Source organism: Martes martes, assembly GCF_963455335.1.
Source record: "Martes martes genome assembly, chromosome: 3".
NCBI lineage: Eukaryota > Metazoa > Chordata > Mammalia > Carnivora > Mustelidae > Martes > Martes martes.
Window position 1 is genome coordinate 2,875,322 of NC_137890.1, and position 24,247 is coordinate 2,899,568.

Consider the following 24,247-nt stretch of genomic DNA (forward strand, 5'->3'; position numbering starts at 1 on the left):
AGCTCGCTAAGATGCGTGTGGTTTGTACCGCAGAGGAGAGTTGAAATCCGCACGGCTCATCCCAGCCGAGCCCCTGACCAGGCGGAACTCCGGGGCCTTGTGTCTGTAACGGTTTCCTTTTCTCCATATCATCTACTTTGTGCGGATTTCAGGTTACGTCTTTTATGAGCAAGGAGGGAAGTTTTCCACATTCCTAGGTCGTCTTGCTGGTTATTTCAGTTGACCATCGTCAGTAGAAGAGAACCCACACCAAGGGCTTATTTTTCTTTAAAAGGGTAGAATATTGGTATTTATAATTGTAGGAAGAAGCACTTGTTTTGTTTACATCATTATATTTTCCAGACACAAAGCACCCTCCTTACAGAATCAGTAGAATTCCTACAGTTTTCCTGCCCACGGTGTGGGACACATCTGGTGCTCACTTGTCAACCTAAATTACGTGACAGGCAAAGAAGCGACCCCTACTTTGGAAATCTAATAATAATAACTGGAAAATACCGAGAAACTGAGAAGCGTTCGATGATCACTTGATAAAATGTTGGTCTTGGAGAACGTATGTAAAAAGGAGGCATCGTGGGACCATGAAGGGCACGGCCGAACTCTGGGTAGTGCTGGGTGGAAATGTCACCCCTCGGTGTGTTTTATCTAAGGAGGCACAGAGCTCGCGGAGGGCAGGGCCGGAAGGAAGCATGGCCGGGGGAGGGACCTCGAGTCACCGTGTGCGTGCGAAGATGTCCCCACTTCCCGGTTTCTGAGACCTTGATAAGTTGGAGGATGTGGAGGCTGGAATCCTTTTTTTAAAAAAAATTAAATATCTGTTTGGAACAACATGAACTAGCAGTGCTGTCGGGAGGGCACTGTCTATAAATAGTGTCTCTATTCTAGCTTCCCACCACTTCCTATCTGTGACATTTGGAAACCTCTTAGGGAAGGAGCACCGGCCTTGGCTGCCTTCTCATTCCCATGCAAGGCTGAGGGGGTGTCTGGGCCAGCTCAGGGGCGCCCCCATAACACAAACACCGCAGGGTAAGGCCTCCTCTCCCTTTCTGGCTGGATCGACATTTACTTCCCAGCACAGACCCAAACCTCAGCCAAGCTTCTCCTTCTGTTGCCACCATGACCCCCGTGGGCCTTCCTGGTGGCACTGAGCTCGGACACGGACATCGTCCGTTTACTCCAGTCCCCTGAGGGCAGGAACTAGGTCTCGTTTATCTCGTGTGCTGGGTCTGACCTTGGTACCCGTGGACGACGAGTGTGCAATCTGCTTCTTGAACACGGGGCCCGGAATCCTTTCCAGGTCTTACCTCTCAACCTATGGCTGGGGGACTGGGGCGTCAGCCTCCCCCGAAAGTGTTAGCAGTGCAGAATCCTCAGCCCGCGCAGACCCCCGGAATCGGTCCGCGTGTGAGCAGACCCCAGGGACGCACGCGCCCACTGCCCTCGGAGACGCGCTGTCCTCAAGCCACGCAGCCTTCACTGCATTCGACGGGGGACCCTCTGGTCGCGACGGTCTCTGCCCCTGAGCGCTCGGTAGACAACGGGCTCCCCGGAAGGCGTGGGGACAAACAGTAAATTTGGGAAGCTCTTACTCACACCTCGGATGCCCCCCACTATTCGCTGAGAGACGCGGAGTCCCCGCGTCAGAGCAGTCATTTCTGTAACGCTGCCCAACGTTTCCAAAAAAGAACACGGCCGTCGAATGCCCTGGTGTGTCCATCCCGTTCCCAGCTGAATCTCGCTTTCAAGGCTGACCCGTGTGCCACGAGAAACTGCCCGTTACCCCCTCTGAAGGGAAAGAACGACGACACACTTGCCGCCCTGCCGCAGCCGCGAATTCCCCAGACACGGAACCCAGTTTTGTGATCCGTGACCCACAGGTCTGCGATTCTCTCTGTCCACACCCCATCGCACACCACACCGCCCTTGGTGGTCTTACACGCACACAGACACAGACGCACACAGACACAGACGCACACACAGACACACATGTGAGCACGTTCTCCTGCGTGTGTGTTAAAATAACATCTAGGGGCGCCTGGGAGGCTCAGTCGTTAAGCGTCTGCCTTCAGCTCAGGTCATGCCCCCAGGGTCCTGGGATCGAGCCCCGTGTCAGGCTCTCTGCTCAGCGGGGAGCCTGCTTCTCCCTCTCCCACTCCCCCTGCTTGTGTTCCCTCTCTCGCTGTGTCTCTCTCTGTCAAATAAATAAGTAAATAAATAAATACATAAATCTTAAAAAAACACAACAACCAAGGACACACTACTTCCCACTGCATGTGATGCCGCTTTGGAATTACCCTGTTACTTTGCTCTCCTCGCATTCAACGCTCAGCCCAAGGGAGCCCGAGCTGTGGGTTTGTGTCCGTTTTCCTCAGAGGGTCTCACATCCGAGACCGGGTAGGTCCCGCTAGCAGCTAGCGGGACTTCTGCACACGGTGGTCTAGCTGCAACGCGACACCCGGGGGGTGGGGGCTGATGTGTCCTTGAAGCCAGCCCGTCCCTCGGGGAGGAGGATCCCCGTGGGGGTTGACATACAGTCGTCCCCCCCTTGTTTGTGGCTTTGCTTTCCGTGGTCTCAGTGACCCGCGGTCACCCGCAGCAGCAGATGATCCCCCAATGGGAGGTCAGGAGGTCGGTAGTAGCCTAACATAATGCTGTCGGGAGCCCGACGGCGGGTCGGTGTGGACGAGGAAGAGCCACCGGGTACAACCGGGAACCGGACCAGAAGGGACGGATCTTAAAGTGCTGAAACCCTGGAAGCAATGATGTTTTGAATTTCATTTAAACCTGAACTTGCATTCTTCACAGGCACGGCAGCCCCTTCCTACCACGGGAGGGCGACCCTGGGTGTGTCTGATCTGCCCACATCCGCGGGCCGGGCCCCGGGACACCGGCTCCTCTTTCTCAGGGAGCGCACTTGGGCGAGACAAGCTCTCAGCTAATGTCGCTCAAAGTCTAACTCGTCCTTTGCACGTCGGACCCGCTAAGCTCTGGGAGTGCTGAAGTGATGTAGCCCCTTACGGGGGCCTGTCTTGGGGCTCCTCACCGGTCTCCCCCATCTGCCGTCTGGGGCTGGGTCTCCCCCGCGGTGGCTCCGGGCTGTGTGTGAAGGCGTCCCTCTCCAGGACCCAAGTTCTGCGGCCGTGAGGGGAGCTGGAGGGACGTCTGGCCTGAGCCATGGGGGGCAGTGCTTTCTTCCCAGCGCCCCTCAAACACTGACCTCGGCGGGGGGACAGGGTTGTGAGCGCGGAATCAGATAAAGACACACACACCTGTTTTAAAGCCCTTTAGGAAAGGGGATAGATCGCAGACCTTGCTGTGTTTCCTGGGATCCGTGTTTGCAATCACTTAAACACGCCGCTCCGGGTGGACGGGCTTTCCCACCATCTGCACACGGGGGACTGACTTGGATTTCTAACTGCCCCCCGGGGCACCCTGATGGCCGTCCGGGGAAGTCACAGCTCCGGGAGCCCCCACGGCTGGGCCGCCTCCATGACCCTGGCGTGGCATGTTCCCGTCACCCCAGAGGGATGGGCGGGCGCCTGTCCGTGGCTCGCCAGGACCACCGGCCCGTTTCCCACACGGACGCCGTCACCGTCTACCTCGCCTGGTGGTGGCAGTACCGTGACGCGGGTCCGCGGTCGCCCCCTCTGATCTCCTGCGTGGTGCGGCTTCTTCATGTGAGCATTTCGGAGGCTGTAGGCTCCGCTGAAGCTGGAGGAGACCGGTGGCCTGAGGTTCGAGCTGGGAGCACATCTCACATCTCAGGTCCATCTAACGGACCCTTCCCTTCGCTGGCCACTCGGCTTCTAATCATCACGGCCAAACCGCGGCTCGGACCTTCTCGCTCTCATCCGAGAGGGACTGAGTAGGACAGAAACTCTGGATTCCAAGCCTGCCGCACCGCAGCAGCAGAGAGACGTGGGAGCGACAGGGACCAGAAAGGAGCCTCTCTGCGGATTGATTGCACCCCGTGACTTGGTTTCTGTGTGATTTTCAAGCCTGCCTCATCGTGCCTCTAACGCGCAGCGGCCTCGCTGGGCAGATCAGTCGAATAACCCCTTACCTAGCTGCGAGGGCGGCGCTGGAGCCCCTGGTGAGTTTAGGGCGCTTCTGGCTCACGCCGATGAGTCATGGAGAAGGGTGTTCTCTGCTGCAGCCGGGCAGGGCTCCTGGCCAGCCTCCTTACTCAGCGCTCGGGATTTGTGCGGAGGCAGGTGCTCGCTGACTGTGTATCACCCTCTAGACCACCGCCCTCTCCTAAGCGCCCTGGGTTTCCCTTGCTTCCCTGCAACGGAGTGCGGGCCTGAGGGAAAGATCTTCCCTTCTAGTGAACTTGACCTGAAGCCCCTAGCAGCCTCCTTTTCCCATAATTCCTGGAATCTTGGGAGTAACGCCTGCTGTAGGAAACCACCAGCTTGCTACATCTGTTCTATTCCCCACCAGAAACCTTCCCGCTCCTCTCCAGCAACACCCTAGGGCTCTCTGCAGGTTTTTCCAGGATGCCTCTTAAAGCGTTTCCAAACCGTCAATTTCCCCATTCGTGTTCAATTCCCATAACCATTTCTTTTCATTTTCCTTTAGAAAAGAAAGTGGGGCTAAATTCATGCCATACATATGCTTTTTTGACTGTCTGGATTTTGAAAATATTCTTGAATTATCTGCGGCAGGAATTTCATCTTTAACTTGGACGAAAAGAGTATTTAACCTTTATAGAAATAAGTTTTTCAGACTAGGAAATGTCATAAATGTTAGTTGGTTTAATAATAAAAATATTGTCAAAAAAAGAGAATTTCAAATTCTGATTAAATAAAAAAATTATTAAGATTATTAGGTGTTTGAAGTACCATTATGTGTGTGCTAAAATCAAGAGAATAGCCAGACTTCCTTTCGTGGACTGTGTTTTCCAAAGGCCGACCCAAGCCCTTGGGTGACCCAAGCCCTCACAGCGCCGTGGTGACGCCCTTCCCTTGAGACTTGGGCCCGGTACCTTCTCCCTGCTTGTAACTGCTTTAAGCAGCAGAAGGTGCTACAAGTGATGCTGCGTCTTCCGAGGCTAGATGGGAACATGAAATACGGCCTCTTGCTCTTTCTTTCTCTCAATGGTTGCCCTCGGAGCCCAGCCTCTGTGCGGTGAGGAGTCTCTGCAAAACGGTTCCTTGTCCGCTACCCTGCAGATCTCAGAAGGAGTCCCCGGGGGTCCCCGCTCCTGGCCTTGCGGTGTTCTGGATAAGCCCCGCATGCCCAGCGGCGAAGACATGCCACATCCCGCGCGTTGTGTCGGAATTCCCGGCCACAGAAAGCAGGGCGGATGAATGATTATCGTCATATCAAATCCCTAACTTTGGAGTACTGTAACGTAGTGATTTGTAGATAGCAATAGATAACTTGCACAGGCTTTCAAAGTTCCTTCCTGTAGTATGTAAATCACAGGTAAATGTAATTTGTCTATAATTAAATGTGAAATATATACAGATACCAAGTATTTAAATTATGTTACCTTCATGATCGTCACAGAGATTAGGAAAAATATATAGTATGCTTAGTCTGTAATTTCAGTTCTAAAATATGTATATATTTAAACACAGTTGAGAAATCTCAAAATTTAAACATAATTTTGTAGGAGGGAGCACTTGTCTTATTGATACTTTTGCTTATAAACTAACTTTGTTCTTTATTTTGCATCTGCATGGTGGATGGCTACACGTGGTGAATGGCTACACGTGGTGAATGGCTACACGTGTAATCAACTAAAAATTCATACCTGACTTTGACGAAAGTGCCCGCTGAGGATACATACTCGTGCCGTGGGAGTCGTGTGTGGTTGCTGGGAGAGGCATGTCCGCATTTAATCGGAGTTCAGTGTGGGTTTTGCCTCACCCGGACTTGATGTAAAACACACGAGTGTGTGTACATTGCGTATGATATCTGTGTGAAGTACGTTAGATGGGGTATATTTATGTACATACGTGACATGTAAAATCAAAGTGCATGTGTCCGTATGTGTGTGTATGTGTGTACCCATGTGAAATATGCAGGTTAACCAGGTGATCGCTGAGCAAATAATGACCCAGTGTAATGCCATATATTGTCACATAGACTGACATTATGTCATATGTGTCCTAAGACTCAACTCAGAGAATTCTGACGCATATGTCAATGGAAGTCACGGATTATGATCAGACGTTGGTCGCTCACGGGGCTACTTCAGGTTAACTTTGCAAACATGGTGACCACAGGGAGGGCTGTTGGTGGGTGAGTCTGGCTCTCGGACACATTCGGAGACTCCACAGAGTTGAGGACGTGTACGTTTCTTGTAGGTGTGCTTTTTTGTTTGTTTGTTGTGTGAAATCTAACTCTCAAAATTCGACTTTACTTAGATTTATGGCAAAGTATTTCCAGTTCTTCTAAGACAATGACGTTGATGAAAGTTTAAGCATCCAATCAGCATGAATTTTCAGATTCAAGTATGACTGAGCTACCGATCTGCTCTGTGCCGTCCCCGCGTGCCGGTACTCTGCCGGTGTCCCACGGTCACTCCACTAACGCCTGAGCTCACTCCTGTGCCACGGCCCACACTCAGATGTGCAGACAAAGAGCGTTTGTCCCAGATGCTCTCACAATTCCGTTTTGGGCTCGTTCGGTGTCTCGCCGTTTATCCCGCTCAGGAGCGCTGGTTTCCTTCATTTCTCCACCTAAATATTGTGTCACAGCAGAGCCCGGGGTCCTGGGAGGAGACGTGGAGCTGGGGACCCTGAGAAGGGGAACAGAGACGTGTCCCGCTAACTCACTCTGGCCCAGAGGCCCCAGCGTGGCAGCCGTTATGTGCACGTGTCCCCACAAACGAGACCTCTGGTGGACGCGGGCTGGTGGGTCCCACTCAGTGGGCAGAGATGGGCTTCCCCGAGCTCCGCGGATGAGTCCCCCCAGACCTGGAGGAGGATATGTTAGGTCGTTACTCAGAAGGTGGCTCCTCCCCGAATCTCGCGGGAATTCCTTTCGCACGTGGACAATAAAAACCGACAGCATGAAATAACAAACGTGTTCATAACCAGAGAAAGATCTGTTTGTGCTCTGCCAGTTCCTAAATACTCGGCATGGAGAGCGGCTGGAGACTCACAGAGCCAGGCTTGGCCCCGAGTCCTGGCCTCCTGCTCTGTATCATGGTGTCCCTATAGCAGGTGTCCCGGCGCCCCTAATTCTGGGGAACGTGGGACCGTGTAAACGCCACAGCAGATGTGCATGTGTGAAAGCTAGTGAGCTCAAAACTGACCAAAGGTGAGGGTTGTGGTTGGAAACCCAACTGTCGATTTTCACTGGGCAAATCCTGGCACGGGTCCCAAAGTGAAGACTTGAGCGAAGGAAACGTCCTTATCTCCACGGCTTTTTTCTTCCCTCTCCATCGGCTCCCTACTCCTCCCCTCTCTTTCTTTCTCCCTCCTTCCCTGCTTTCCCCTTCCTTCCTTCTCTCCTTCCTTCTTTGCTCCCTCCCTCCTGCCTCCTTCCTTCCGCCCTCCTCTCTGTCTCCCTCTCTCTCTGTCTCTCTGCTTTATGTCCTTTTCTCTTTTTTATTATCTTTTCGGTCCAAGTGCTCAATGTCTCCATTAAATGCATTCCAAAAATGTGACTTTGCTGCACATTGCGCATTAACTCGGCTCTGGTCTCTAACTAGGGCAGACTGTCCTGTGCCACCCGCATTAGGTTTCTGCTCAGCAGGCCCCCGCAGAAACGAAGAGGCTGCCCACGGATAACAGTCTTCATTTACTGGTGCAGAGACGAACTGGTCTCTCTTGTTTTTTGACATCTGTCAAAACCTTGCCAGAAACCAAGGACGATCAGGCCTGCTGCGGTTTTATTTTATCCATGAATCACTATCAGAAAATACTGGTGTGGTTGACTCTTAAGCTTCTTGGATTTTTGAGATGTTTTTCATACCAGCTAAAAAGATTATTTTATCAGTGACCTTTGTAGACTAACTCTGTAGTAAACAGGAAAATATTCAGCCGCTATGAATTATGTAATACTTTGAAATTGTCTAGACAGTGTTAGGAGGGTAACAGACGGAGCAAATTCTTGGAAATGAAAAGCAATTTAGCAACAGAATTCTAGACCGGAATGATGTCCACCTCTCCCTCTGCTCCCCCCACCCCCCCCCCATTTGCTCCTCTAGCCTTTGGTCCCAAACACAAGGGTCTACCTGTGGTCAGCCAGGTCTACTCCTGCCACGACTGAGTAATGGGGTGCGACGTCAGCTGTGTGCTCATCCGTCCCATTTCTCTCCAGTCCTCTTGCGCCTGGTAAGCTTGTAACTGGGAAAGAGCCGAGGGTGTCACGTGCAAGTGGGCCCCGCAGCCGCCCCCGTGACGTCCGAGCCTCATCCACACCGTGGGGACAGAAGTGAGGACGTGCAGCGACGCCTTCGGGTCACGTTGCTGTTGAAACGCAGACATCACCTTCCCCATTGTGGTGCATTTTCCTCTCGTTTTGGAAAGCGCATGTGCCCCTCAGATTGTCTTCGAGCCAACGTCCGTGGTGGGAGTGAAATTAAAGCCAGGGGACAGACTGAGTCACCAGCCCTCACTTCTGGAGAAATCAGACCAAAGCCTGTGACCCTGTGACCCGCAGAGCCCCTTCCCTGCGAAGACAAGCACAGAAAACCCGTGAGCTGGGGTCCGCGGAAGCCACCAGGGAATGCGCGAAGCGTCGTCCTCCCTGCGGGGGCAGATGCCCGCAGGTGTGCCCCGCGCGTGAGGAGGGGCTGAGCCGTGAGGATAGGGCACCCCCCCCCCCCGCCCGCGTCCGCACAGGACCAGAGCGACCCAACGATGTGAAAGCTCGGGTTCCCCTGGCGCCCGTAGTCCGGGATCCGCCCGCAGGTGAGGCGGGAGCCGACGGCCGACGGAGGGGAAGAGGACCGGGCCGCAAGCAAGGAGGGAAAGGGCGCTCCGCGGAAGGGGTGGGTAGGGCAGAGGAGAGCGCGGGAGGCCGGGCTGGGCCAGGCAGGTGGAGCCCAGGGCGGGGTACGGCCCGGTGCCCCGTGAGCGTGGCTCGGGCCGCCCCACAAGGATGTCCCGGTCCCGCTGTGCGCTGCGAGCAGGGTCGCCCCTCTGCGGGTCTGGTCCCCCGTTCTGCGGAGGCCGGGAGGGCAGCGCTGCGCGGGGCTCCTCGGAGCACACGGGACACAGGCGCTTGTGTGCCGGTAGCTGATGTGGAAATCCAACAGTGGCGCGGGGCCCCACGGACAGTGACCTCTCCAGGGACCCGAAGCTCGTCCCTGCACGTGGCCAGCTCCTGTCGCGGCTCCCGGGGCGCAGGGGGCCAGGGACTGGGGGGTGACCTCACAGCCGCGCTGACCTCCAGGCCCCCTCTGGGCACCGTGAAAGCTCCGGGAAGTTGGAGTCACTGGCAGGTGCTCCAGCGGTCAGGCCCCGAAGGCCGGAGTCTGGGCGCCGACAGGCGGGGAACGCTGTGCCCCCCAAGACGGAATTGGTGTCTGCCTGTGAGTAACCGAGCAATGGCTCTCGGCAGTCCCTTCCCTCCTAAAGGAAGCAAAACAAAGCAGCAAAATCCCCGTGTCTCTAGAGCTTCCTTTCTGGAATTTTTTTTCCTAACTGAGGATCCCTGGGGTTTGCCATCTGCAGGCACCACGGATTCTCCGAGTCCCAAGGTCACGGGCTAGAGGTTGCCCCTCCCTGGGTGGTGCCACCATCTCCTGCGCCTGGGGAGTTCGAGTCAGGGCAGGGGTGCAGGGAGGGGAGTGGGGTTTCCAGCGCTCCCACAAAGGCTCTGATGAGAGAAGTAGGCTCGGAACTGATCGGGGGCAGCCCTGGAAAACTGGGTCTTTGAATAACTATTTCTCAGAAACGTTTGTAAGACATGCAGGGACTTGTTCCCTCCAGGCGAGCTCCTTCTCTACTAGGAAGAAACGAACGTGGGACGGACGCTGATGCGGCAGGGACGTGGGGAACGTTGCAAACAGAGACCTGCTCTGGTCCTTTTCGCGCCCTTCGAGCAGGATGCCGGCAGTTGGACCAGCGGCATCAGTGAGAGCGGGCGGAGAACCCCCAGCGTCACGTGCCTTTCCAGCTTCTCGCCTGCCCTCGACTGGAATTAGCGTCCTCGGGACTGTAGCCCCAGAAACATTGCCAAGGTCTTTATGCGAGTATTCAAGAGAACAGACACCTCCAGCTTTTCCCAGAAGCCTTTAAAAAAATAACATCCCCTCTCAGCAGCATGTCCCCAAACCAGGCAGCACCCTCCCTCCAGGCCGATTTCGGCTCTCTCCGTGCCGTGACCGAGCTGCCACACTGCATTTGGAGAAGACCGTCCACTCCCCAGCCCGGTGGCTGATTTGCACTCGCCTCTGAGCCCGGCACGTGTGCCAGAGGAGTGTTCCAGCAGCAGAGGACCAGAAGGTGATGGAGGGTGGTGGGGTTGGCTGAGGCCTCCCTGGTCACCCCTTAGACAGAGCCACCCTTCGGGGTATGTTAGTGTTCACGGGGTGGGATGCTAATTTATGCATATGACTGTCGTGTGCAAATATAATTACACTTACACAGCAACAATTCCCACTCCGGCCTCAGAACAACAGTGAAGGGGAAACGGGTTCGTATATTTATGATACGCTCTGTGCTGGCAGCTTGGGGTCTAACTGCAAAAAATTATTCTGCAAGGTGTTTTACCATTTAAAATGGATGTCACGGCCGCGCCTGGGTGGCTCAGTCGGTTAAGCGTCCGACTCTTGATTTCGGCTCAGACCGTGATCTCAGGGTGGTGGGATTGAGCCCTGTGTCGGGCTCTACGCTCAGTGCACAATCTACTTGAGATTCTCTCTCTCCCCACTCCTCTGCACCCCCCCCCGCCAGAGCGCGCTCTCTCTCTCTTTCTCTCAAATAAATAAATTTCTTAAAAAAGTAGAACGAAATGGGTGTCGCTTACAGGATCGCTGTCTTCATACCTCATACGCGGACCAGCAGGTTGATTTTTCTCCCCCCACCCCACCCCATCAAGGGCCTGGACGTGGAGGGAACGTGGTTCCATCCCTTGTCCCCGACGTCTGAGACGGAGGTGGCGTGTGTCACCACGGGCTGGTGAGCCACATTCTCAGCCCTTCTGCAAGAAGAACCCTTGAATCTGAGCTACAAGATGAAAAAGAAGAGCCACCTCTCCGGACGCCGTCGGGACCTGCCCGGTGTCCCTCAGCTCGCTCGCCAGGTGCCGCGAGGTAGACCGGGTGAGCCCGGCTGGCTCTCCTGAGGGGATCCGGGTCCTGGCGGGGGGACACCAGCCTGGGCACAGGCTCCCCCCGAGCCTCCCCTCCACCCCCACATACTCAGACCCTCCTTAGCTCGGTCTCGGCGGAAGCACCGTTTCTTCTTGGAAGCCCTTCCCGGCTGCCCCGGCGGGAGTTGGGCTCTTCTACTCTTGGCCCTCACGGTGCGCACGTGTCGTATGTGCTCGCCCGGGGCGTGTCCGAATTCCCGTCCCGCCGCCCTCACAGACGGGGAGCTGTCCCGCTCCCCACCGGCCCGGGTGCCGACACGGGTGCCCCTGACGCAGAAAACCCACGCACGTTTGATGGCGGAGTGGATGAAATCAGCGAGCCCCGAGCCGGAGATGTCCACGCCCAAAGTGCCACAGAGTTTTGAGGATGAATTAGAGTTTTCCCCCAAAGAACAGAGAACAGCTCCCCAGGCAGAAAACCAATATTCGCAGAGACGCTGGGCTGTCGCTCACTGTCCCCGGGGTCCCCAAGAGGCCTCCACTGTGTGTTGCCGGCCCCTGAGCTGGAGAGGAAGGTGGGTGCGGAGGGCAGGCAGGAGGCAGAGGGAAAAGACGTTGCAGAGTTTCTTGGCGGGGCGTGGGGTGGACAGTCCTGCTTCTATGACGGTCACTGCCTGAGAGACTCGGGCAGGTGACGTGATCCAGAGGTTCTGAACTCGGGGCCTGTGGAGTCGCCCCGTCCCGAGTCTCCCGAGTCTTTCTACAGCTGACTTGTCCAGGTCCCAGCCCTGACGCCGGGCAGGTGACCTCCCTCCCGGTGAGCGTGTTCTAGCGATCGGTACCAGTGTCCGGTTTAGCCACCTAGCACCCTGGTAGGTGGTTCTGTGGGATCCGCTGTCCAGCCGGGGAGACTGGGCCCAGAGGCTACGCGGCTTTTACAAGGCTGTGGGGTTGCTGACCGGCAGGGGCCACTTCCTCTCCTGTCCGCATCCTGTGTGTGCTCAACCAGAAAGACGACAGAGTGACTCCTGACGCCCTCGCCTCTCCCGAGGGGTCTCTCTTCGCCCGGGTCTCTGTGCCGCACAAATAAACTGGCTCACGCCTGAGTATTTTTGGAGTGGTGGTTCCAGGTTGTTTCTGGGAACGTGGCCTTTTCCCCTCCCACCCGAAAGAGGCTGCAAGCCCTGCCTCCGGGAGGGCACGGAAGGAGCGGGGGAAAGGAGCGGTATTCTCCTCGCATCTGGGGGTGGAGGCCCTCGCGCTGCGGGTCTGCTCTGTGTCCTGCCCGGAGCCGGCCTGGCGTGTGGGACGCCCTGTGAGCGGGGACCTGGGTCTGCGCTCCTGTGAGCAAGTCTCAGCTGGGGTTATGAGTATAACTGGATTTTCTTTCTGTGTCTTTGACAGGCCCTCACATCCTGTCCAATGGGTTGACAGAGGTCAGCACAGAGCCAGAAGGTCGCTTACGTGGAAATGACCGGTGGCTTCTCAGGATTCTCAATCCTTTGCTCCAGTATTATTGTTTTTAGTATTTTTTTAAAAAGATTTTATTTATTTGAGAGATAAAGAGAGAATGAGTGGTGGGAGCGTCAGAGGGAGAGGGAGAAGCAGACTCCCCACTGAGCAGGGAGCCCGATGCGGGGCTCGGTCCCACGACCCAGAGAGCATGACCTGAGCCGACGGCAGAGGCTTAACCCACTGAGCCACCCAGGCCTTCCTTGTTTTTGGTATGTTGAGGCAATATGAGGTAAGTTTGAACTCAGATGACCTAAGGTTACATTCTTTCTTGGAATTTTTGGAGCCGCATGGTCTTGGGGAGTCTCTGGAAGGTCACGGTCAGGAAAGCCGTCCGTGTGGAGCCCTTGTATTACAGCAAGCGCAGAGCTCATGTGCGAAGGAGCCGTCACGTCCGACTCTCGGACACAGAGGCGTGTGAGCCTCTCACCTCTTCTCCCCAGTGTAGTTCCATGTAGGGTCATTACGCTGCCTTCCTAAACCCAAAGGACATCCGGGACCACAACAAACACCCAGTGTGAAAGCACTTCTGCTCCCTCCCAAGCACCTGCAGATGTGACCGACCGTGGTCCCCTTGGAGCACATCGCTGACTCCCCGTTCACGGGACAAGCTGCCAAAGAGGCTCTGCCGGGAGCCGGGCCAGGTCGGCGCCGCTCAGCCAAGCGCCCGCTCCCTCGTGGGGGTCTCTGCGGCCCCTGTGAGCATGAGCATGGCAGCCAGCAGGGCGTACTCACAGCCCCGTGCCAGAATGACCTGCGGCCACGAATCAGACATGCCACCGCACAGGACCCTTCCCCAGGACCCTTCGGACAAGGTTTTCTTAATTTTTAATAAAATGCCGGCATGTTTCCATATAACTGAGTCTGAACAGTGATAGGATCAAATTATAACTTCTACTAGTGACACCATTTCCTCCACTGAGTAATTTTTGATTAAGGACCAATAATTCTACTTAAGAATTATGTTGGACCATTTTCAATGTTTTAGTCATACATCTAGAGCTAAATTATTAGGGCTGCATTTTTTTATTGTCCCAGGTTATGTGTTAAACACAAAACATATATGTATTCTGAACTGAACTGTAAAAATTTGCCAGTATATTTTGGAATAAAGTCGTATTTTCCAAGAACAAGCTTTGATCAAAAGGCAGGATTTTATTAAAGGACTGCAAATACTTTATAGCCCTTCTTATGTGTGAGCCTATGTGTGTATGTGTGTAGACTTAAAGAGATAGTGTCACTGGCTGGATTCTGAATTATGTTCCCCTTAATTCATGCATTGAAACCCTGAGCCCCAGAACCTCAGAATGTGAGTTTACTTGGAAATATGGTCTCATAGATGTAGTGAAGGCAAGATGACATCATTAGGGTGGGCGCTAATTCAGTAGGACTGTGTCCTTATAAAAAGGGGAAATTTGGACACAGAAGCACATACACTGAGAAAGCCAAGTGGAGGTGAATGCAGGAACCAGCATGATGTGTCTACAAGCCAAGAAATGCCCAAGATCATCAGCAAGCTGCTAGAAGCTGGAGGAAAGGGACAAGAAACCAACCTGCCCACACCTGGTTCTCAGACTTCTGCTTCCAGATTGTGAGAGAATAAATTTCTTTTGTCCCGGCCTACCGGGCTGTGCTACTTTGTTACAGCAGCTCTAGGAAACACATGTAAATTTATAGATGATGGAAGGAGGGAGGGATAGATGGAGGGATGGATGGGTGGATGGAAGGAGGGATGGATGGTTGGATGGAGTGATGGATAGTTGGAGGGAGGGCAAGATGGGGGTGGAGGGAGGGAGGGACGGAGGGATGGAAGGAGTGAGAAATGGATGAATGATGGGATAGAGCGATGGAGGGATAGAGGGGTGGAGGGGTGGATGGTTGATAGATGATAGCTGAGTGATAGATTTTGCAACACTCTTTATATCCACAGCCCTTTTCTTATCTGTTTTAACATACATATTATTTTCTTGAAGTAAGTGTACATTCAGACAAGTGCATGTATCACGAACACACAGTTGATAAATTTCCTCAAGTGCACACCTGCTCCCCCCACCTCATGTCCAGACTGAGAAACAGAACATGACCATTCCCTCAAGAGATGAACCACGAGAGACTGTGGACTCTGAAAGAAATATGAGGGGTTTGGAGGGGCGGGGGGTGGGGTAGGAGGTTGGGTGAACCTGGTGGTGGGTATTATGGAGGGCACATATTGTATGGAGCACTGGGTGTGGTGCATAAACAATGAATTCTGGAACACTGAAAAGAAATAAAAAAAATAAAAATTAAAAAAAAAGAGGCCATTCTTATGCCTCTCTAGTCACTAATCCTCTGCCTTCCCCAGGGCTATAGCTAACCTGATTTCTACCAACATTAGATTAATTTACTGATTTGGAAATATATAAATGAAATCATATAACAATGTACCAATTTGTGCTTGACATTTTCTCCTTGAATGTAATGCATCCATGGCATTGAGTGTAGCTACGTTCCATTCACTTTCATTGAGAGATAGTATCCCATTGTGTGAATACATCACAATGTTTTTATCGTTTTACTCTAGAAGGATATAGTGGTTGTTTGCAGTTTGGAACTATTACCAACAATATTGCTAGAAATATTTTCATTGAAGTCTTTGATGGACATTTCTATGCATTTTGGGTGAATGTCTATAAGGAGCGGAATTGCTGAATTGTGGAGTATGCAATGTTAAGGATTAGAAAATACTACCTATTGTGTGAGAGTTCCAAGTGTCTACATGCCCCCCAACACTGAACCTGCCGCTGTATCTTCTCGTTTCCTCCCTTGCTTACTAGCTTCCTTCTGGCCTCCCTGTCTCTGTCTCTTTTCCTTTCCTTCTTACTTTTCCAGTTTTTATAGCCGTAGCCCCTCCAGTGAGTAAGTGTCATTATCTTACTTCATTTTATTTTCATTTCTCTGCTGAGTTGAGTGTCTTCTCATGTGCCTCCTGGTTACTTGGACATACTTTTCCATGAAGGACCATTTCAAGTCCCGTCTTTTTTTTTTTTTTAAGTTTTTTAAAAAAATCATTTTTCCTTACAGATATACAAGAATTCTTCATGAACAAGTGCCTTCTTAGCTATGTGCATTTTACTTTACCCATGAGCAGAAAGAAGTTCTTAATTTTAATGAAGGACAGTTTACCTTTTCTCCTCCATTTCTGGGTAGCACACTTTGTATTCTGTTTAAGAAATATTTGCTTACTCCAAGGTCATAAAGATGCCTTACATTTTATGTTTCGATCTACAACCCATCTAGAATTGACTTTAGGGTATGAGATGAGATGGGAGTCAAAATGTCTTTGTGAAACATGGGCACATGGCTGGTTCTCAGCGTTTACTGACAAGACCACCCTTTCTCCCTGTATACCACCTCATCACTCCGATACTCGACAAACGTGCATGAGAGGTCTATTTTGTCCATCCTGTGACAGGAGCACACTCTGCTCACAGTTGTAGTGTGGTAGGTCTTGATATCTTCTAGGAGTTCTCCAATTTTTTCATCATTACATATAACTGCTGTACAGTGTTATGTTAGTGTCCGGTGTTCATTATAGTGATGGGACAATTCTATTTATGACTCAGTGCTTGTCATGGTTAAGTGTAGTCACCTCTGACACCAAACAACGTCATTACAGTATGACTGACTGTATTTCCCATGTTGTACTTTTTATCTCTGTGATTGATTTATTGTAACTGGAAGTTTGTACCTCTTGATCCCCTTCATCTGTTTCACCCATTCCTCCCCTCCTTCTCCTTTGGCGACCACCAACTGTTCTCTGCTTGTTTGTGTTTGTTTGTTTGTCCTATGTTTTAGATTCCACATGTAAGTGGACTCATATGGTATTTGTCTTTTTCGTTCTGCCTTATTTCATTAAAGCACTATACCCTCTGAGCCCATTCATGTTATCACAAGGGGCAAGATCTCACTGTTTTATGGCTGAGTGATATTCCATTGTGTATATATAAGTCACACTTCTATCCACTCATCTATTTACAGACAGGTTGCCTCTATAATTTGGCTATTGTAAAAAATGCTGCAATAAACATAGGAAAGAGTATACCCGATTGATTAGTGCTCTCATTTTCTTTGGGTAAATACCCAGCAGTGGAATTATTGGATCATATGGTATTTCTATTTCTAATTATTTGCAGAAATCCCATACCATTTTCCACAGTGGCTGCACCCATTTACATTCCCATCCCCAAAAGTGTATGAAGGTTCCTCTTTCCCCACATCCTCACCAATACTTGTTTTTTCTTGTCTTTTTAATACTAGCCATTCCGATGGGTATGAGGTGATATCTTACTGTGGTTTTCATTTGCTTTTCCCTGATGATGTGCGAAGTTGAGCATCTTTTTGCCTGTCTGTTGGCCATTTGTATGTCTTCTTTGGAAAAATGTCTATTCAGGCACTCTGCCCATTTTCAAATCAGATTGTTTGGGGTTTGTTTGATTTCTGTGGGTTTTTGTTTTGTTTTGTTCTGTTTGTTTGTTTTTGGTGTTGAGTTATATCAGCTATTTGTTTATTTTGGATACTAACCCCTTATTGGATATATCACCTGCAAATATCTTCTCCTGTTCACTAAATAGCCTTTTTGTTTTGTTGATGATTTCCTTGACTGTGCAAAACCTATATATTTTGGTGTAGTCCCAATAGTTTATTTTTGCTTTTGTTTCCCTTGCCAGAAGGGAAATATTCATAAATATGTTGCTAAAGTCAATATCCAAGAGATTACAGCTTATGTTGTCTTTTAGGTGGTTTATGGTTACAGATCTCACACTTAGGTCTTCAATCCATCTTGAGTTTAGTTTTGTGTATGGTGTAAGAACATGGTCCAGTTTCATTGTTTTGCATGTATTTCCAGTTTTCCCAACACCATTGTTTGAAAAGATTATCTTTTCTCCATTGTATATTCTTGTCTCCTTTGTTGTAGAGTAATAGATTATACAGGTCTGGGTTTATTCCTGTTCCACAGATCTGTTGTGTCTATTTTTGTGCCAGTACGATACTGTTTTGATTACTATAGCTTCGTAGTATATCTTGAAATCCAAGATTGTGATACAACCTGCTTTGTTCTTTCTTTATTTTTTAAAAGATTTTATTTATTTATTTTAGAGGGAGAGTTGGGGGGCATGGAGGGAGAGGGAGAATCTCAAGAAGACTCCCCACTGAGCACATAGTCAGATGCAGGGCTTGATCTCACAACTGTGAGATTATGACCTGAGCTGAAATCAAGAGTCAGACTCTTAACTTACTGAGCCACCCAGGCACCCTGCTTTGTTCTTTCTTAAGATTGCTTTGGCTAGTTGAGGTCTCTTCTGGCTCCATACAAAGTTTAAGATTATTTGTTCTAGTTTTGTGAACTATGGTATTGGTATTTTGAGAAGGATTGTATTCAATCTGTAGATTGCTTTGAGTAATGTGGACATTTTAAAAGAATTAATTCTTCCAATCAATGAGCATGGCATACCTTCCGTTTATTTGTGTCATCTTCAATTTCTTTCACCAATATTTTATAGTTTACAGAGTATAGGTCTTTCGTCTCCTTGGTTAAATTTATTCCAAGGTATCTTGTTTTCTTAACTTCTCTCTCTGCTCCTTTGTATCAGTGTATAGAAACTTAACAGATTTTGGTATATTAATTTTATATCTTGCACAAGTTCTCCAATTTTGTAATTCTTTTCAAGATTGTCTTGGGTATTCATATTTTTGAAATACCTAATGGTATTTTGATTGATAATGTGTGGAATCTACAGATCAAACCACAGATGACATTCAGTCCTCAATCCATGAACATAGTATATTCCTTTAAATTTCTTAGCTATTCTTTATTTCTATAAAATTTTTAACTTATTTACTTTCTTTTACTAGAGTAAATCCTAATTGATGTTTTTTAATGCTATTATATTTTATATCACATCCTGTTTGCTTATTTCCAGTATATAAAAACACGACAGAGTTTTGTATGTGACCTTTGTTACCTGTGGATAGGCTAAACTGGTGTATTACCTTAGTAGTTTGTCTGTGGACCCTTTTGGATTTTCTACATGTATAATCATGTTTTCTGTAAATAAATGAAGTTTTATTTCTTCTTTTCTAAACTTCATATATTTTCTTCCTTTCCTTGTCTTAATATAGTAACTAGGAACTCAAGCAGAATTATTCAGTAGAAGTGGTGATAGCAGGCATGCTTTCTCTTTCCTCGTCTTGGGAGAAATATTTCAGTATTTTGCAGTGTAAAATGAGGCTTTCTCTAGGTTTTGCTGTAGATGACTTTTATCAGATGAGAGAAGTTTTTTTTTTTTTAATTTCTAGTGACTTTAAAAAATATATATGTTCTATTTCATTAAGCAATATGTCTACTAAGATGATCTGATTTTTCTTAATATAGTGAATTACAGTGGTCAATTTTTGAATGTTAATTCAGCTTTACATCCCATGAATAAATATCAGCCTGGTTTGATGGATTATACACTTCATACATTGACTGATTCAGTCCTCTAATATTTTATTCAGGATTTTTGCATCTATATGAAAAAATAGCTTGTAATTATCCTTTTTCCTAACGTTCTCATCAAATCTGGTATTGTGATTATGTTGGTTTCATAAAAAGTTGAGAAGTACTCCCTGTATTTCTATGACCTGGGATAGTATGTGTAAGATCAGTGTTTTTCCCTCCTTAGAAATTTAAACAGTTTTACCAGTGAAGCCACATGGCCCGGATTTGTGTGTTTATGTGGTGGGGAGGGATGAAGAAGGTTTTTAATTAATTAATAAATTTATTTGTAAGACATAGGGCTCCTCAAATTTTCTATTCATTTCTGTCTTCATTTTTGTAGGCTGTGTTCCTTAAGGAATTTATCATTTTTATATAGATTTTCAAATTTATGACAAAAGAATTCTACATAATATCTCTTACAATCTTTTCAATGCCCCTAGGGTCTACAGTGGTTTTCCTTATTTTATTCCTAATTTTGGTGATATTAGGCTTCTCTTTTTCTTGTTTTCCTATTCTCTCAACCTTTTCAAAAGATTAGGGGCACCTGGGTGGCTCAGTCAGTTAAGTGTCTGACTCTTGATTTCAGCTCGGGTCATGATCTTGGGATACTGAGGTGGAACCCTGTATTGGGCTATGTGCTAAGCATGGAGCCTGCTTAAGATTCTCTCTCTCCCTCTTTTTAAAACAAAACAAAACAAAACTTAGCAATTTTATTATCCTCATTAAAAAAACAACCTTTTGACTTACCTATCATCTTTACTGTATATTTGGATTTTATTCATTCATTCCTACTCTTATTACTATCTTTTCTTTTCTTTTTTTGGGGGGGTTAATTGGTTTGGGGTTTCAAACTCCTTGAGAGTTTACAGAGATTATCTAATATTTAGCCTTTCTTCTTGTATAATATATAGATTTGAGAGTATAATTTCCTTCTAAGTATAGCTTTCACTTCACCCACAAGTTTTATTATGTTGTTTTCATCATAATTTAGCGAAAAATATTTTCCAATTCCTTTTGAGATTGCTTCTTTAACTCATAGGTTTTCCACAAGCATGTTGCTGAAGTCCCAATATATGGCAACTCCTGGTTTAATTTGTTTACTTATTTCTAACTTATTCCCATTATGGCCACAAAAGATGAGCCTTATAACTTCAGTGTTTTTAAGTTTGCTGAGGCACATTTCATGGCACATCACATTTTCAGTTTTGGTAAGTGTTCATATTTGGTAAGTGTTCATATTTGGTAAGCTAAAAAATAATCTTTCCCTATTATTCCTCATTTGTTGGTTGGTGACTGTTACTTTATTTTGGGGTACAATTAAAAAAAACACCTGTGCTTCTTGGTTCACTCCTTTGGCTTCCTGGAGAAGAAGAAAATAAGCTTGGGGCTCTGCAAACAGGTCTAGCCATCAGCACAAAGACATGATGTCAGTCAAGCAGAGTGGCAGCCCTGTATGTGAATGACAGATTTCGCTGGTCGCTGGAGATCTCTCACATCACCGAAGGGTATGCAGTTTGAGACAGACTTGCTATTCTTTGTGGAAGAGTGCAGAAAGATTCTAAGGGTATTATAAATGTGTGCTTTCTTTCTTGTACTCCAAAGACCTTCCATTTATCCTTTCTCTCTTTCCCTTGTGCCTTCACATTCCTTGTTCAAACTCTCATCAGTTGTCCTCAGAAAGGGCCACAGAGCTCAACACCAAGAGACTCCTACTTGACTTATTGCCTCTGATCTCTCACCTCTACAAATAAGATTGTTCTTTAAATTCGGGTAGGGCCACATCACCCCCATCCTTAACTCCTTCAACTGGTTTTGTTCAATCTACTTGATAAAGTCCAAATACATCTTCATGGCATTTGATGTCCCATGACCTTATGTCCTACCTTGTCTCCTCATGCACTGTGCAGCCCAGCTCTGCCTCACCACCAAATGTTCAATATAGATCATGCCTTCTTGCGATTTTATGTTATTACACCAGTATGGAATCCTTGCCCCTTCTCCCCAAAACCTATTTATTCTTTAGGCTTCAGCTCAATCTTTGCATCCTTTCTGAAAGTTTTCCCAAATCCTCCACAATCCCACATTTTGTCCCTTCTCTGAGATCCTATCCCATTTTGTTTCTACTGCTCTAGTTTCTTCTCTAGGCACAGTGTCTTGTATCTTTCTCTACCTTACTCCCCGGAATGACAGTTTCTAAAATACGTGTGTAAAGCATTGTTGGTATCCCCACCAGTATTTTATGTGGGTCTTTGCAGACTCACTCAGTTAGTGACTGTGGAGTTAACCCCCTAGTGTCTCATAGCAACTTGTGAAGTGTATGCACGTCTTAGAACCTGTTTTTCATGTGAAATGAGTCCTTTGAAGGTCAGCCTATATCAATGTGATATTTTGTAAGTAAGCCTGAAACAGGAAGCATTACGGATTCAGCAGCTCAGAGTCGGGGATAAACAAGATTAAGTAGAAAGGGAGGTATGGATGGCCTTCGAACTCGGAAGACTAGAATTTCTACTTTCTGTGTATTAAAAATAAATCTACCACCTGAAATCAAAGGATATGGTCGGGGTGTTCCCTCTCCCCTCTCCTTGAGAGGCTCCCCTCTCCCCTCTCCTTGACTGCCAGGGTCCGAGACTGCCTCTAGAGTCCTGAATTCAACTATATCAGCTGTAGCTTGAGTTGCTTGAAATGGGAGTTACAGAATTATGAGAAATATCTCGATAATACAGAATTATTGAGAAATATTATTGCCTAGAAGAACTTTAGAAGGTTCCCTGATTCTATGTCATGTCCTTAACTCTTTCTGGAGGGAAAGGGAGGAGACTAGTCTATTGTATGCCGTAGTTCAGTGGGCTCCTCGTAGGCCCAAACGCCCAGGTTAGGGACCTTGACTATGGCTTCAATTCTACTGGTCTCTCATTGCCTTCTTTCTCTGCCAATGACTATTGTTATTTCTTCCCCATAAACGGACCTCAGACTGGATATTTCCTTTCCGTCCTGTCCCTTCTAACTCCCCGCACCTGCACAGGTTTCTCCTGGTTCTCTTGCTGTCCATGTCTCTCCTCCTGAGGCCACTCTGTGTCTGCAGTTATCTTCCTTATTTAGGGTTTAATAGGGTCACTGTGCTCTGAAGAGCCCACAGTGGATCCACATCACCTGTGCAAGCACGTTCTGTTTCCTCTGCCTGACTGCCAAGTTCACCTGTAACCTGGGCCCACCTTATGTATCCAATTCTTGTCTCCTTGATGCAAAATCTGGTTCAGAGGTCACATGACGTAATGGCTGAAAGTGTGAATCTGGCTCCATCACTTCCAGGCTGGGACACCTACTTGCCCTTTACCTGCCTGTTTCCTCACAGGTAAAGTGGGTGTCATCATGTCACCTTACAAAGGCATAGTGAATATTAGAGGATTCGATCTGTGCGCACAGTGCCCAGTGGGCACTACGGATATGACGATCTAGTAGACCGATCGCAGGACCCCGAGATCACGACCTGAGCTGAAATCAAGAGTCAGATGTTTAACCAACCAAGCCACCCAGGCACCCCAAGATCTACTGACTTTTATCCGCCCTGAGTTTGCTCCTATCTCTCCTCCTCTACAGAATTTCCCCTCATGTCAACTCGGCAGCATTTTGAGACCACCACGTCCCGGGAAGGCTCAGCTCTTCTCTCCGCTCCACTCTTCTGCCTCGGGGTTAGCCTCAGCTCTTCAGAGACAAACGCACTGCCAGGTTCATCTGACCTGTCCTGGGGGCCCAGGGTAAGCATGGTTTCTGGGCGTGACCCTGAGAGTGGTTCCAGATGCGATTAGCATCTGGATGATGGACTCAGGAAAGCAGACAGTGCTCCTCCGTGTGGGCGGGCCTCACGGCATCCACAGAGGCCTGAACCAAACAAGACTGGGGAGAGGAGGGACTCCCTCCTTTCCCTTCCTGCCTGCCTCCTCGAGCTGGGACGCTGGTCCCTCCTGTGCGCAGACTGGGATTTATGCCACCTGCTCCCCTGGCTCTCAAGCCTTAGGAATTGGGCCGAATTGTACACCGTTACACGCTGGAGACTGCCCTGGGTCTCCGGCTTGTGGATGGCGGATCGTGGGACTTCTCAGCCTCTGTAGTCACGTGAGCCAGTTCCTTGTAATGAATCTATCTATCATCGACCATCTAACTACCATCTATCTATCAACATCTAATTTACCATTCATCCATCCATCTATCCATCTCTCTCTCTCTCTATCTATCTTGTTATCTATCTACCTATCAGCCATCTGTCATCATCTACCTATCATCCTGATGGTCTGTTTCACTGGAAAGCCCCCACTACTGCGTCTTTCAAATAGGTTATGTTGATCTCCTCAGTTAAAATTTTGCCTCTGTTTGTTCACTTATCGATCTGTTTTCTTAACAAATATTTTTCAAGACCATGTGCCTCACTTTACAGCCTTCTGTTCAATAAACACCACTGGGTTTGCCTGTAGTCTGCAACTTTATACTATGAAAAGCGGCTACTTTGAAAGTTATTTTTGCCATCTTTATTCTAACAAGTATTTATAGGCATTAGAGATGCAAAGATAAGACAAATTCTTGCCCTCAGAGAGCCCACAGTCTAGCAGCACATACAAAGATACAAATGTAAACCAGGCATTTTAGTATCCTGACGTCAGAGCTCACATTTAATTATGTCCTAGAAATGTTTTCATTTGCATTTTTTCTTTTTTGGTAAAATAGCCTGTGTATATATATACATATCCATTCATCTATAAGTATGTATATCTATCTATCTACCTATTATATTTTTATATGTGGGGGAGTACATGGAGACAATATATTTATATATTCAAGCTTCCCCCACATACTCCTGCCGGTAAAGAATGTTGACTGATTTATCCTGCATCACTTTCACTGCGCAAGAAGGAGTTCCCTTTCAAAGAATCTGGCAACCATACTGTCTGGAAGCTCTCTTTGAGATTTACAATGAACATCAGCAAATCAAAGCACTAAGCA